Genomic DNA, 15,217 nt, shown 5'->3' on the forward strand with positions numbered 1-15,217 from the left:
GAAATAAGATAAATACTATCTGCCATTTCAGATAAGAAAATAGAAAGGAGGTCACTAGCTTGCTTACTTACAAAAACTTTTGCATAGAAATAATCATACAAGACTAGAGGAAAGGTGAAGGATGGATCTGGCATGATCTATCACTCTTACTACTCTCTTGTGCCTGGTACTTTGGAAGGGCAAAGTAGCTTCAGACAAAGTACGTTTGATTAAAACTAAGTTTAAGAAGTAATTTAGGCTTTTGGAAAGAGAGAGAATACTAAAATATACTGCTAAATACGCTGCTTATTCAGGTCTCTGATGTTTCTAATTTGGCAACAAATGTTAGTGGGTACTTTCTATTTTGATTCTGTAACCTGATTCTGCAACTTGATTCCCATAAAATGGGAACAGCAATATCATCTCATGTCACGTAGCCTACATTTAAAATAAATGCCTGAGTGCTTGTGAAACACTCAACTATTATATGGAAATAAGTCATCTGAAAGTCCATAGAGAAACATAGGATGTTTTCCTCAAATGGGGTTTGAACGAATTTAGCAAATAAAGCTCTGGACCACTTCTAACAATGGAGTTTAAACAAATACTGAGTATTTGTGTACTGAATGATATTTGGAATTTTTTAAGGAAAACTAGCACATGTCTCCGTAATTAAAATCTGTTATCACAATGTATGTGCAGCTCCACTGAAGTTGCACAAGAACCCTACATGTCAATCTTCAAATTCTTGGCTTTGCAACATTAATATTTCTACTGCAATGTTTTTCAAACCAGCAGATTAAGTCCTGCCCTCCTCCCTCCCCAGCAATTATCTTATGATATTGTCCCCTACATGGACTCCACATCAGGACTTTTTACCCTACCATACATGCTTTTTTTCCCTCTAGGGAGCAGGTACGGGAAGAATTGCCAGTTGGAAAAGATGTCATGAAACAGTTCATCTGCCATTGTAAAAGCACTCTTCATATACTCAAAGTAGGGTCTTGGAGCAGAATTATTTCTTAAAAGAATATGTCAAAGCTGATCAAATACAAACCTACATTAAGAATAAAATATTATATCTGAGATTTCACCTAATCAATTCACCCTACTTGCACTCTTTCTGCCTCAAGAATTCAGGTTTTAACCTAGTATCAGAGAGCAAATCCTTCCATGTCAACTAATTCTTATGTGCCTATGAGATACACTGCGATAGTGGGTATTTGTTTTTTGCAACCATAGTGATGAAATGTGTTTATTGGCTAAGGTCATAAGAATTCAAAGCAAGTATTTGCCTTCATTTAATTTCAGAAAATCTGAACAGTCATCTAACACCAAATAATAGGGATTTGGGGAGTAGAACTACAAAACAAGTTTTGCAACATTTTTCAGATACCAGTCTACCAATCTGACTTTTTGATTAATTAAAAAAAAAAATAAATACAGAAAGACAACACAAATCTGATTATATTACAGGTTCTTTATTTAGTGCTGTATTAGGGATGAGTTTTCTTTGAAATGTCTCAAATTCTTATTCCTGAAGTCATATTTTATTTCTGCTAGCAGCTTAAGTTTTTACATATATAATTTTTAGATCAGTCTTATCAAATGTGAACAGAAATTACTGAAGTTTTCTTGCTGTTAATGTTGTGATCCAGCAAATTTTAAAATATAAATGCTTAAGGGAATTTAGGAATTGGAGTGTTTGTTCCTATGTGACAATCCAAAGCTCATGATCCATCAAAGTCAATAAGACTCTATTAGACAGTTGGTCAGGCTCATAATGAATGGCAGATTTTGTATATAAGATCAACAGTGAAAAGATGATATCACTCAAGAAAGACTGCCAAAGATTCTCAGCATCTTTGCATAGAATTATGTAGAAGAAAATGTAAGTATTGTGAATTTTAAGGATGTTAAAAAAATGTAACACGCAACAAATCTGTACTGAAAAATAATAAAACCAGAACAATCCATGCCTGGTGCCAAAGTTACTAAAGCACAGACTTAATTCACTGAAGAAAATCTTTTCACTTCAGTGCAAATGAAAAACAAACAAAATCTTCCTATTCTAGCGTCATTTAAAATGTTTGGGGGTACAGAATCTGCAATCATGGTATCAACTTTGTGGCAGTTGCTGATTCCTTTAATTTAATAATTTACATTTTGGTGATCTGTGTGATTTCCATTCCTCAAAAATGTTAAGAGTTACCTCTTCTTGCAAAGTTACGGAAACAAACATTTTCTATAGTACACAGCATAATCTAGCTTTCAAGACAATATGCAACAAAGCAGAACTCTAAAGGGATACATTTGTATTCTAGTTTATTCCTTCCATACTTGTTTTACAAAATGTCTGACAGCCATGAAACCACACAAAATAACACTGTATGGTTCAGAAGGAATTAAAATACACTTAATGTTGTCTTCTCACTGGATTAAATCCAGTTGACTAAAACAATGGAGTAGCTCTTGACTCACAAAAATATGACTGAAAATAGAACATAATTCTTGCATTATTAAAAGAATAATCCCCTCCAAAAAAGCAAATGAAAAAACAATCCCTCCATTTCCTCAACTGCTACACAGAATCCAGTAAAATTCTTATGACAACACTTTTCAACTGAGCTGGTAGATAAAAATGTTTATATGTGTTGGTTATCCTTATTTTTACACGGCTTTAGTGGCAGAGTTAGAGGTAAAGATCCAGTGGAGGAGCTCCAGGTGACAGAAACTTTAGAGGTAGACTTGAAATATAAGGGAATACACTATTCTATGAATTCCAGAAATTGTAGTTCCTGAGGGGTCAAAACCAAAACATGAATGACGGGAATTATACTGTCTGGCTGATATTTCTCACATTTTGAAGCAATGCAAAATCTTAAACGAGGAAAGAGCTGGCAGTATGATCAACTAATATTTCAATTTAACATATGACAGGTGATAAACTATGTAGCATACAAAGTATATGTCATACATAACATTTCTAGGACATCTACAAACATAATATATTGAAGTGTAAAAGAAACACTAACTACTGTCAGTGGAGAAAAATTGCTTTTTACAGCACCAGATTCTATTCCCAATTACTCTGAACATTCTGCCTCACATTCTAGTTTCACACTCTTTTGTGGGCAAAAGTCCCCTGCCTGTTGAGAAACAAAAGGCGTATTGCCACGCGGCTGTGTAAATATTCTCCTCTTCCAGCCCTACTTTCTGCTTCAATGAGAAGGCCAAGCATATTCATAGCTAGACTATTGCTAATGGCTTGTCCCTGTCAGTATGAGCTCCCAGTAGAATTTCTAGATAAAATAATGCTCTCTTGTCTGTCTGTCTGAAATAATGACACTTTTATATGTTTTAAATAGATGAGTCTCTTCTGGCCAGATAAGCTAAACTGGCATTGCAGAAGGCCAACGACATCAGATGATAGCAAATATTATTTTTTAATGTTATAATAATTTCCTTTTGTCTAACTTCTGTTTTGAGTACAGAAACAGTGCCACAAATCACCCACCACCAAAATCAAAGAAAACCAAATTTTCAGAGAAAATGAAGCAACTAACTTCTAAGGACAATGAAATTGTCCTTATCAGTTACTCTTTTCAATAGTGTTCCTTTAGGACACCACTAAAAACATATATGTGATCTGATCTAATACTTCATCCTTCACATTTCTAAACACAATTTTTGTCTGCTATGTAGCTCCGGTACAGTCACAGAAGTGCACTGTGACTCAGCAATTGAATTTGGCTTGTTTACCAGTTTTCTGTTCAACATTCAATTTACCTTGTACTCTCAAACAAATGCGTGACCTGTTAGATTTGGCACTGGACTGCAAGAGGTAAACACAAGCTCCTTTTTTCATTATATTTAAACACAATATGTTACAGATTTTCAAAAGGACTCCAGAAAAAGCAGTAGGGACAAAAGGTTTTATCTATTTTGAAGCAATTTCCTTCTTGTTTTCCTGGGATAATTCAGTTTTCTATTATTGAAATGAAGCCATAACAGAGTTTTGTACTCTATCCCTGGTCCTTTTGGCTAAGAATAAAATGGGAAGCACTGAATTGTGTAACTTGTTGATATGTTTAATGTATTCCCTGAAAACAACAACTTTCATTCTTAAGTATTTTTCCCCATGCCGATTTTTGTTCAGTTTAATTTTAACTGTAAGTATTTTGAGACAGGACATTTGTCTTTTTCTTTGTTACTACAGAGCTTTAAAGAAGTTTGATTGTTTTATTACAAATCTCTCTATAACCAGTAATAAGCAAAATGAAAAAAATCCCTCTTTTAAAAACTACGTTTTTTTAACCTTCATAGTTATTATTATATTGCTAAACCATTATTTTCAAAAGTTAAAAATCATCATCAATAAATAGCATATCAAAAGACATTTTTAAGATGAATTCATAATTTTGGAAGTCTCAACTTTAACATTCTCAAAGATAGCAATTATGAGTCAAGAGTGTGCAATGTTAACTCACCAATTACAAATCCAAAAGCTGAATGTTCGGCTTTTGACTGTTTATTCTTACAAAAATCACATTTCAATTTAAGGTAATTCTTAGCTAGAAAATATTTCAATGTTAACTTTAAAGACCTGAAAATTTTGTTCATTGAAATTGGAATGCTATGAAGAAAAATCTCCTTTACTATAGCCTTCATTTATCTTGTCTTTTAAAAATCTATTCTGTATTCAAACCTATTCTTTATTACCTTGCCACATAATTATGAAAGCACTGTATCAAAAAGCATAAACTTTAGTGAAGGTTCTGATTTGACTAAGTTCACAACCACTATATTCCTTCTATGTGTTTGAAACACCTTTTTGTTATACCTAATTAATGCAATTCCCTGCATGTGATACACAGCCTGATTTTTTATCAGTTTTCAAAAAAACTAAAGGGCCCAAATAACAGCTTAGGCAACTCCAAGCTGATTAGTAGTTGCATTTAAAACAGCTGTTCCAAAATAGTCCTATAAAACTATAAAGTGTTTTAGTAAGACTAATCTATCCAACATGTCAGAGATATACAACAGCCTGTATTTAGCTTGTCTTCAGCTTTACGGATCTCAAACTTCAAAGTGATTTTCTTCTGGCTAATAAGTGACCAGAATATGCACGTAATCCCTCCAAGAGTTTACCTAATTGGGTCAGTCTTTGTGACTTTAAGTTGACCCTACATAGAGCTATACTGTAAGGCAAGTTAAGCATCAAGTTTTCCTGACATTAGCTGAGTTTATAAGGCAACCATGTTAACTAAGTAGGGTGAATTACATCAAAATCAACAGTCCACCTTTGCATAAGGTTCCCAGCACCAGTTAAATGATATTTTAAATGATAAATATCTTATATTTTCAGGAATAAAGAAAGCTTGTAGTAGACAATTACTATGAAGTGTCTTTCCTATTATTAAGTTATAATAAAGCAATATATTAAGTCCAGTTAGTTAACTATAGAGTAAACTCAAGTCACCTGAACATCCAGTCAGTGCTCAGAGGCCTCTGGGCGAAATATTTGCAATGCTATTATAATTTCCCGGAGCTGATAGGACAGATTAGTGAGATGCACACTGTCTTAGTGCATACTGTAATCATAATTGCAGAAATCAATGCAGATACTTGTCATAGGGTCTTTATAACGTATCTGTGTGAATGCACCTCCTAGTGAAAATACTAGGATCCTAGTGTACTATACTTATCTTAGTGCAAAAACTGTCACTGGGACAATTGTTGATGCTATAGAAGTTGCTTCTAATTCAGAGAGCAGTTATTTTTTTTTATTTTTCATTTATTTATCATTTTCATTTATCATTTCATTTATTTTTCATTTATTTTAATCAGAAGTGTAATGAATGTATTTGTTAAAGAAGCTTTCAATTTTTCATGTCTCTTCAGAAAAGAATGAATGAAAAACCCTAGCAACCCAACCCTGCTCTTGTGAAGCCTTCATCTGTACAGCATTAGATTAACAGCAAATGCACACTTTCAAAGATGGAGGATATTTTCTTTCAAAGATATAGAAGTTATTTCCACTGAGCACAGTACATTTTTACCATAATGATTATTATGTATCTGTTAAATAGGTGTCTATTATTATTGAGATGTATTGTAGCGTTACCCGAGATGCTTTCTATGATAGTTGAATAATTTGAAAAAGAAAACATAGGTAATCAAATTTATGGTATGGAAGACACAAGGTGAAGAGATTAATGGAAATGCATGGAGGTTAAGTTCTGAACCCCAAACTAGACATTTGAGCTTCTCATGTAATGCACAATATGAATTAAGCACATATGAAAAGCTCGTAAGAAGCTGATGAGTAGCTGGGAATGAAAGGTAGCAGAGTAGGGCTTAGTTACCTAGCCTGACTAGAAAAAACTACTTCCTTTCAGATGTGGTTTTCATCAAAAACACCCTGAATTTTGTTTCCTAATGGTGGTCATCTGTTTATGAAGGTCCGTTGTTACAAAGTAGGAAGTATGAAGGACTCCCCAAACCACACAACTAGAGAACTTGCCTGGATGGGAACAACAGGTTCAATCCTGCATTCTGTATAATGCCAAGCAGTAACTTGAACTGCTACCCTAGGTGAGAAGCCTGGCTACCCATTTACTGAAGGGAAAAGGTTCTTAGTGCCTCCTACTGACAGTGTCACAATTTATAAGTAATTAAATGGTTATCAGGATACAGGATGAATGTATGAATGATCCCAGCTCACCTAGCATGCTGGAAACCAAACGCATCCTCTAGTTAATATTTTATATATCTTAATTCTTTTTACTTATATCTCTGTTTCTTCTGACAAAAGTATCTATGTTCTGGGTGCAAAGAGTGGATCTTTTGGAAAAGCTCCTTTGTACTAAGAACATGAAGTAGATCTCACTCTTTTCCTCAGGCATATAGACTCTGGCTTTAATAAAACACAACAGGCTTGTAGTCTTTTATTCTACTGGGGTTTTTTAATGCCTTTTGAATGGTTTTACCTCATTCTGAGCCTTTCTTCATGGTTCTTATTCTTGCTTTCTAATTGAATAATTAGAAATACCTTTTGTAGGGAAGTATCAACCAAAAATATTACACTACTGAGAAAGGGACTGCAAAAAGCATCATCAACTTTACATTATGATCTTGCCAGCAACTACTTTATATATAAATAAGAACATCAATATATGTATTTGTCTATTTATATATTTTGAATATAAAAAGATTACTTTATTAAAATGACAACTCAATGATCTAGAAAGTACTTTATAGTATGTGTCTTTGTAGTCTATTTCTTAATTTGATTAAAACTTTTCTAATGGTCAGGGCTTTGACAACTGCAAAATGCTTTAAAGACATTCATTGCTGACTACTCATAGTTAAAAGACGTATGTATTATTAGCCCCATTTTGCCACTACAGAAATAGATACAAGATGTGCTGTCAATATTTCAGTGAGAGTCTTGGACTATTTGTTTTCTGACCTATGGCAAGCACTGCATACTGAGTTAAGGTAGAGTAGGAGTGGGAATCTATTCATTTACTTTTCCAATGTGTTGAAAAAGACTTTCTTATAGTATAATGATAGACAAATAAACTTATATGCAATGTCTCACCTATAACTAGATTAATAGAACACATCTTGGTAATCAACATGTCACACACATACAGGCAAAAGCACACATTATAGGTGGGAAAAGCACACCTTCCTACTACGTCCCTCCCACCTTGTTTTGTTTTCTTTGCTTTATTTTCTTTGTTTTTCTGAGTGACAGCTGATATGTGGTACATGAATAAACAATTTACTTTCCAGCAACAATTTTTGAGCTTGAGGGATGTTATCTCAAGAATTGGTAAACTAGCATTATCCAGAGAGAACACAGAAATTGTTTTCTTGGAAATGAAGCCAGAAGTATTATGATAGTCTTCTCTGAGAGAGCATTAAGAAATTATCCAAACCTGAACACAGAGCTAGCAGTAAGAGTTAAAATTCTCTTTAAAGCGCATTGTCATTAGGCAATGCTGCCTACCAACACTGTTTTATATAAAAATTTAACACGGGCAGTATTGCAGCAAAATATATTTTTGTTACCCTGAAAAAAAATAAAATAACTACAGTAAAAAGTATTAAAGATGTCAAACACATTATGTTTTTAAAAGGCTGTGTATGAACCATATTCTATACACACAAATCACTGTGAAAAAGCAGAGAAAGCAGTATATTACTCCCAAACAGTTGAATATCGCTGAGAAGAGTATCTGATTTGAGCATATCTTTGGGTGAGCATCCTGATTTTATACAGATGGCTTGCACAAACAAACTGTATGTATCTTTCAATATCCCATTACAGGTCACAAAATGTCTGCATCTTAATTGATTGTTTTACCAGATAAAGATTAAGTTCTTACAAACTGTGCATGTTCCATGTGTCTAAAACATTAGTAGGTTAGACGGTTGGATGTAAAGTGATCTCTTAAATAACTAAAAATAGTTATAATTACAATAATAATACAATGCATTTATTATACTTTTCTTTACCAAACAAGCTTATAAAAATAAAAACCAGATGACATTTTATATTAAATCATAAACCTACATGAAAACCTGTATCTTTCACTTCTAAATATACTCTGCAAAAGAAAATAAAAAGTTTTCTTCCATGATAAAATCTCAAACTGAATGTCACATATTTGTCTAGCATCAGTCTACATCTCTTCTCTGATAGTACCTCGACCAGAAATAACTTTGTATACAGAAAGAGGTATACAGGCAGATTTAAACAGGAGAGTTTGTAAAGGACCTTGCAATAATATGCTCTCTTTACCTTTTACTTTTGTAAGTGTTTGAGTTTACAAATAGTGTATTGTAGTGTATTTGAAAGACTATTTCTAACTGCTGGTATGTTAGTGAAAACTTAACTCAGTAGTAAGCAACCTGATTTAAATTTGGAGGGGATTTTAAAATACTCTTTAGAGCTCTCAAAATCATTACCAATCATACATTAAACCCTTAGAGTGTTTGTATCTAAAGACTTCCTTCAGAACTAATGTTTCATCTGGTCTATATAGTAATTTCTCACAAGACTTAAACATTATGATGTTAATACACTGGTTAAGTTCACGTGCTCAAGTCTCCCTCTAGTGCCTGTATCTGTTCTGTGTATTTTTAACTGGATTTTAGAGGTTCCAGTCAGTGCAGAAACTGAAGTTTGGTAAGGAAGGTCAAAGAATTCAAGCAAGGAGAAATAGGTTTGAAGTGAGCTATTTGTTATGTGCCTACAAATAGGTACTAGTTTTGGTTTGTTGTTTTGTTTTTTTTTTTTGGGGGGGGGCTAAGGTAAGAGACAAATAAAGCAAATACAAACCTAATTCTCAAAGGTGGCGTTTAGTATTAATGATTCGTTTGATCTCTCCTGTCTTTATTTTAGATTTACTAACTTCTTTCTTCAATGGGAAAATATGCTATTAAGCTCTTTTATCTAAATCTTTTCAGTGTGCAAAAATATTATGTCACCATAAAAGGTAGAGAAGACTTGAAAAGTTCATGTTTGGATTTAACTAAATCACAAAAGCTTGGTTTTGGTAGACTTTGCAAACAAGTGGCCTCCTGCAAAGGGACACATGCAAGGATGTGAAGAAGTTTACAAGGAAAGAGCTTTTTCCCTATTCCCTTTTACTACTGTTTAATATAGGAAAATAGGTAACCATGTTTGCAGTACATCGTATCAGTCATATCTAATGTCAACTGTTATCAGATATTACAGGTTCTAGTTTATGCTGTTTAATGTTGTACTATAAGACAATGGAAAACTGACAAATAAATTCCTTTGAAATAGTCTGAAAAATTATTTCAGTATTCACCTTCCTCCATTAAAATCCATTTGCAAATGTAACTGGATGCAGTTTCACAACTTCTTTGTGTTCACAGACTGAAACATAAAGGGTTCATGACTCATAGAGCCAGCATGGAATCACTGTTGTACTCTGACATATTTTGTATTGAAAATGTTAGTATGCAGCTCATAATACTAAATCATTTTATCTCCATGTCAGAGTAAATAAAAGTATATATGACTTCTGAATGTATCAATGTTCATTTTATTAAGTTGTTTATCTCACCTAATAAAAGACACTTCTTTTGTACCAGTTTTGAATTCTGCAGGATGCTCTCTCCTAGATTTCATGCACAGAAAAACATCCTGTTTAGCAGTATCATTCATTTTATATAATAGAAAAATTAAGTTAAAAACTGGTAAGTTCTTACCAGTCAAATATGAGGTAATACTTTTTAACCGTATTTTCCTAGGTATATCTAAATCTGAAAAAGGCAGGATGTTCTTCTGCTAGTTAACACTTCTCCCATTACTCCTCTGTTAGTCTGCAAAATTTTACACTCTATACTCAGCCTATTTACGTGATATCTCACAAAATAAAATTACCAGGCAGTATATTAGAAACCTAGGTATGAATGTGCCATGTAAACAAAGGGAACATCTAGGAATTCGAAGTCCTATCAAGTTTCCCACTCAGTGAGATGGGTGAAGCTATTTTATTTGGAAAATGTTTCTACTGTGACCTAGTTGTTTTCCCATCAGTGTTTTGTGTTTTGGATGAATTTTGGTCAGTTACAATAATTTACTTTTCTGTGTTCACTTTCAGAGAAGATTTGCATAAACAATCTCTTAGGTAGAAAGCACCTTCATGGAGTTACAACCACTACTTCTATCAGAAGATATTAAACGAATAGGCACAGTATCAATGGTGAGAATAGGCAAGCATTTATCAAGCAAGGAAACCAAGCTAGTTCTAATAGTGTGTAAATAATATTCAATATTTGTAGAGGTTCATGATTTTGAACTAAATGGAATAAATCAAGAGGAAAATACCATAAGTTGCTTTTAAATAAAATATGATAAATAACAGTTTACATTTCCACACATTTCATTACAGTTAGATCTACATATAAAGTTACTATCTTGGTTTTAAAAAACAGCTTTCCTATTTTTTAAAGAAAGGTACATTTCAAATTGAAATACAGATACATGTGAACACAAGCAACAGAAGTAACTTTATTTGGGACATTACTCAAAGCCTCTGTTTGCTAGGAAATGGGCAAGGGAACCTGAAGATTTATTGCTCTGTTGTCTAAATGAAGGTGCCTGTGCACTATTAACAATCTCTGTGCCGTTCAGTCTCCAAACAGTTTGAGGACATATGCTTTCATGCCTGGAATGCCGAAAGTACGAGAACTTAGTACAAAATTTGCTATGTTTAATAAGTGAACGTACAAAGCTATTTCTGGCTAAAACTAGTCTATCATGATAAGAAAGTAACAATCCTACAAAAAATATTTTTCTTCTGATGTTTCAGAATACCATACTTCATCGCTGGGAAAATGTATGCAATAGCAAAATATTTTTTATCATACTTTTTAAAATGGAAAGATAAATATTTTTGTATTACTACCATCTCCTCTCCAGTCATTCTTTCACCCTTCTCTCCCCTTTCAGTCTAATGTATGTTTTTCTTTCTATCACCTATTTGAATCACTCTTAGAAATAATCCAGAGGTATCCTCTGATTGAAAATTCTGCCTCAGACTACATATCCAGTCAGTATATGCGTATACAAATGAGTCTCAGACATGAAAGCTAGGGAGAGGGCTGTTACATTATTCATTTCATTTCTCAACCACAAAGATGATGCTTTGAAGAAAACTCCGTGGATGCTGAGAGTGTGCAAACTACTGTGCACAGTAACATGCCCTCATGAGTCCAACAAAATGTTATTAGGCAAGTTAAAGCGGACTGTTAGTTTAAGTGTTTTTTATATTGTAAAATCTATTTTTCACACTATAAAAATGCTTCTTAGAAGAAAGCTTTAAGGAGCAAGGGAGTTTTAATAACAAAATGTTTCCATCAGGAATATGCATACTGTCAAAGAGAAATGGTGAGATGCAAGCCTCAGTGCAGGGAGCCTTGTGTGCCTATGGGCTCTCTGAAGAGCTGGAACAGAATCTGTTGTCTCTTCTGAGAGCCTCTCCCACCCAGAAGAATACAAAGAAAAATCAAAACTAGTATCCCCTCTGTGGGAGTAGCTGCTCAGATGTCCAGTTATGCTCTCATCACCTACAACAATCAAGCTCACGGGAACATTGGCAATCACACACTTCTCTCTATTTAATATTGGCCTCCCTTTGTTCAGTTAATTCAGTTCTCTTCTTCCATCTGAGCTTCAAACAAAGGTTTGGGAAACAAGAGCGAAAGCCAAAACCAAACTGAGTCCAAAGAGATAATAATCTCTCTTTCTTCGTGTTAACTCTGATGGATGTGACAAAGTTCCTTTCTCAGCCCTCGCGAAGTCAATAAAAGATTCCACTGACTAGAACTAATCAAGCTTTACTAAGAATCGGCAGTTGATTAGACCCTGAGTTTTTCTTCTAGTTCAGACTGGTTTTGCATTTTATTACAAAGAAGTCAGAAGATACAAGGCCAATTGTGCTTCATCACTGAAAGAATAAAGAGGCTGATATAACACTTTGTGTCAATATGTTTCTTTGTTATTGGGTGATTAAAAGCCCTGCAATGTGGTATTATGACACTGGCTGCTCAGTTTATCAGCTCTTACACATGCAATGGGTAATCAGCTCTGAATTAGTACTTCCTTGGCATTCTCAAAAAATTATCTGGAAGTGGATATGCAGACTGCATATTTGAATGCACACATACTGCATAAAAAGTGATCTTGACCTCACTAACTCATTTGGGGTAATACTAGTCGTATGAAGCAAGGTTTGCTTACACATTTGTTCTGTAAAAGGAAAAAAATGGCATTTTCCTCCCATGGAAATCAATCAGCTTGCTTTCTGTTGCAAAGCAGTATATGTAGGCCAGGATCTGAATAAAGATAAACAAACCTGTGTAAATCTATGCCTAGACTTCCATAGCATGCACATTATTTCCTATAAGAATAATTATATTTATCTAGAGAAGCAAATCCTACTATTGACCTTCTATTTTATATTGTATTGTGTTTAGAAAGGCCCAACTGTGCCTATAAAACCATGTAACTCACGTAGACCTTAGCTGTAGTTGCAGCACATTTATTAGTAGAATGGAAAGTTTTCTACCTGTTCCAATGTATATGTTGCTAAATCTTTAGAGGTCACCTTTAGGTAAGCTTTTAATAAAGTCCAGCAGCTGAAAATCAGCTGTTCACTTTTAAGATGTTTATTTTTCTGGATAATTTTCATGTCCATTACAATGTGACATGCACCAAGGCAGGTATGTTTCTGAAGGTATTCACATTGGCTTAATGCTTTCCAACATGTAACAAACCAAACAAAAGGACTAACTAATTTCACTCCATTTTGAAATATGGCCTTTGAATACAGAGAGTAATCTGGGATTTTTTTAAACCTGTTGCCCAGCTTGGATTGGCAGCAAGTAACTGTCAAAAAATGAAGGTTGTCTTCTACAGAATGTGCTCTTTTGCTACTTTAGTTCTGGAATGTTTTTTCCTTGTACTGTTGGAGAAATGCATACACCGCTATGACTTTTTATTGACTGTGCTTATGGAGATAAGGAGAATCTTAAAGAGATGTATGAAAGTGTTAGTTCTCATATTTAATTTAATTACAAAGAAAGTAATGTATTGTTCAGAACCAAAATTGACATGACATGTTAGATTGTAAGATTCCATATCCAATACATTTAGCTCCTAGGCATGAAGAAATAATTTCAGGAGAAATGTTTTTCATGTTTGAGCTGCAGCCTTTGCAAAATTAAGAATACCTTGATTGGAATATTGGATCACTGGAATGACAGCATGGAATATCAGATCAAAGGCAGATTCTGTTACTATTAGTAAGGAATCATACTTTACAGATAATCTTATTGCCTCCAAAAGCAGAATATTACTTTGCATGAATAAGTTTATTAGCAATATGATCTTTCATCAAGTTGAATATTCATTCTTCTTCTTCCTCTCTCTCCCCATATACATGCTTGAGGGTGAGGTTTTGATACTTGCTAGCCAAAGTACTTGCCCATTTACACAACAGTAAGTAATCTGCTCCGTACAAACCAGTGGGGTAGAGCCACAGTCCCACACAACAGGGAGGGAAAAGCACAAGAGAAATTGTGATTCTGAGTCACAATTCATTTCCTGGTGTGCTCATGCACTGCACAGTTTCTCATTACCCCCTTGCACACGGTGGATCAGAGAAATACAAGTTAGAGAACAAATATTAGATCTTAAAGTGTGATCGAATGAGTACAGTGGGAGTCAGCTCTAACCGAAACAAATGCAGCCTTCTGCATACAAGTTTAAAGTCCACTCTTCGAACTCGACAGAAGAAAATCCTACAAACATTTGCTTTACATTTTTCTAAATCATCAAATTTAAATCACCTGGTGGAAGCACTTGACAAACCTCTGACAGAACCATGCTTGTTCAGAAACCTCTGGTTTCTAATCAAAGTTATAAAAATTGTTCTCCATTAGCCCTCAGCATAAAAATCCCTAGGTTTCCTAAATCCATGGATTCAGAGAAGCCCTTTATGGACTACGTGGGAGGACAAAAGTGAAGTCTTCCAGGATTCTGAAGAATTTGCAGGAGCACACAATTTGAATTAAAGGTGAGAGCATTTGGGCTTTTGGATCCTGTATTTCTTAAGTATGACTCTAGGAACTCTAAAATGACTGGCTTTTTGTCCCAGAGGAGGGGTCTGGGGTTTTTTACTAATAATTTAGATAGTTTCATTTAGGACTAGAAGGATATCAAATTTTGAAATCTCAAGCAAATGGAATTACCTTTCTCTAAACAAAACAAAATTCCTGTTCTAGAAAGACTTTTCTTATTAGTTGGCAGTGAGTAGTTATGAAATTGCACACACTGCTGATATGTTTCTAATAAGGGATTATGTCCTTCAGTTCAAAGTAGATAATTGCTAGATTGAAAGTGGTTTACATGGATGAGACATACTAGCTGGTATTAAAATTGTTCCAAATTATTATTTAACTTTTTAAAAAGGAAAAGGTTTAGTAAGTAGTCTTGAAGGTTTCAACTTCAGCATTTCCTAAGAAAGAAAACATGTTAAAAGCATCTTTTACCTGGATCAGATTTGACTGTGGTTGAACAACCAGAGAATAAAGACAAAATTATTGCAAAATATCCACTTACAATAAAACTGAATGTTATAATGATAAATTTTGCTATCAAGTGTCTTTCATTTTACCTAGTATTCTG

The sequence above is a fragment of the Aptenodytes forsteri genome, unplaced genomic scaffold, assembly GCF_000699145.1.
Source record: "Aptenodytes forsteri isolate BGI_AS27 unplaced genomic scaffold, ASM69914v1 Scaffold13, whole genome shotgun sequence".
NCBI classification, from domain to species: domain Eukaryota; kingdom Metazoa; phylum Chordata; class Aves; order Sphenisciformes; family Spheniscidae; genus Aptenodytes; species Aptenodytes forsteri.